This window comes from Anarrhichthys ocellatus, unplaced genomic scaffold (genome assembly GCF_004355925.1).
Source record: "Anarrhichthys ocellatus isolate YVR2014 unplaced genomic scaffold, GSC_Weel_1.0 scaffold24, whole genome shotgun sequence".
Lineage (NCBI taxonomy): Eukaryota > Metazoa > Chordata > Actinopteri > Perciformes > Anarhichadidae > Anarrhichthys > Anarrhichthys ocellatus.
Genome location: NW_022280054.1, coordinates 1,257,456 through 1,259,243, shown reverse-complemented (window position 1 = coordinate 1,259,243; position 1,788 = coordinate 1,257,456). Strand labels below are relative to the sequence as shown.

The 1,788-nt window shown below is 44.9% G+C and overlaps 1 protein-coding gene across 4 annotated transcripts in view; it reads right to left on the bottom strand.

Moving 5' to 3' along the window:
* sipa1l3 (signal-induced proliferation-associated 1 like 3) overlaps positions 1 to 1,788 on the bottom strand; it is a 63,830-nt gene that overhangs the window by 50,365 nt on the left and 11,677 nt on the right. Inside the window, exon 1 of one of the 4 annotated variants that reach the window (XM_031861371.1) lies at positions 233 to 1,745. The exons of the other annotated variants lie outside the window; for them this stretch is intronic. The gene's annotated coding sequence lies outside the window, so the exon portion shown is untranslated. Of the gene's footprint in view, positions 1 to 232; positions 1,746 to 1,788 lie in introns of those variants that run through there. 4 annotated transcript variants of the gene reach the window in all.

Genomic DNA, 1,788 nt, shown 5'->3' with positions numbered 1-1,788 from the left:
CACACACACACACACACACACACACACACACACACACACACACACACTCATGTAGATTCACTTATAAGACGAATAAAAATGTCGTGGTGGTACAAATAATTGTAAATTGTGAAGGGAGGATAAAAAAACAACCTCACACAGATAGTATTTCTAGGCGGTAAGACAAGAGAGCGGCCACAAGCAACAAACTATCAGCTCGCTCTGGGAAGAGAATTAAAAGCTCTAAGCTCACCGTTTAGGCAGGAGACCCTGAGATGGTGTGCTAAGTGGGTTAAAGCACACCTCGAGTCTCCTAATCGCTCTGTCCTCCCCTCCTCCTCTCTCCTCTCTCCTTCAATCCGTCTGCCACCACCAGCTGAGGGGAGCAATTTCAAGTGCCACAGAATATTTGGAGTTGCCTAGGTAGAGGGAGTTAGATTAAATTGAAAAATGCGTACACGCAACTTCGTCCGGACACAAGCCTGCATTTGAATGACTTGGAGGTCTTCCTTGCCCAGTAAAGGGATGCATCTCTGTTTTTACGAGGGTCTGCTGCTCTTCCTCTCACACCTACTGTAATGTGTGATCTAGTCTCTCCTTGTGAGGGCCGATCCTCACCGTGTGTGTCGAGCTATGGGACTTTTTTTTTATTGATCTGCGTGCACTCTGTTTGCTCTTACAAAACAAAAAATGCATCTCGAGTCCACACTGGATCCCTGGCCAACATGCACACACACACATAAACACCTACCCCCCCCCCCCTCCTCTATATCTCACACAACATCACTACCCAGACACTCTGTGGTAACACGAGTCTACGGTGAAACTGTAGAGGTGTAGCTCGGCTGCAGCACCGTCCCAGACCCCAGAGAGACCAGACACTGTTTGCCTGCGGGACTTCAACTAGCGAGAGCAAACAGAGAACGGTACAGTCGGCCCACTGAGACCGAGCTGAAACACACAGAGCCGCACAAAGTACTGTACAAACTGAGAGATTGTGAGAAAAGAGAAACAAAGAAGGAGGCCAGCAAGCCGGGGAAGTGAAACAGAGCAAATAGCACCAGAAGTAAATCTCAAATACTGAATATTTAGTAAAAGAGCACATACAGAACACAGAAGACGGAGGCTCTCTGGTACTTTCTCTGTTTTTGTGTGCACATACTTGACCAATAAAAGGTGATTCTGACACGTATGTACGTATGAGAGGCTCTGATGCGCTTGGCACACAAATGAAACCCTTTATCTTCACCTTGCCCTCCATCTGTCAGTAATGGACAGGCACTTCCAAAACTAAAAAGGTTTGAGATCCCATTTAATCCCTCTCCACTCAGCACCAGTGGGAGTAGTTGCTGAAGAAAACTCATCTTACACAATATGAATGAAATGCCACTGCTTTTGTCTCTGACTGGCAGAATACTGAGCCTCCTAAAGTAAAAGGAAGGAGGCCCGCCCACCTCGACTCTCCGGATTAGGGATCAGATTCTGCAGGTTAGAGTCACTCTGGGAATTGTGAATAGTTGGATATCTCACTCTAAATGTGGTCTTGTGATGAAATGTGCAGAAAACTGACAAGAATTATTTCATAAAAGGTGTGTTGCATATTTTTAAAATATACTTCTTTTTTATTTTAATGCATTTGTGTATTTTGTTGAGATGTTTCACGGTTTGACATGCTGGGTTTCTTATTGCTTGATTAAAATGAAAATCAGCAAAATAAAATGTCCCAAAAACTCCATGCATGCACATGTAAATGCGTCACTCACACACACACACACACACACACACACACACACACACACACACACACAC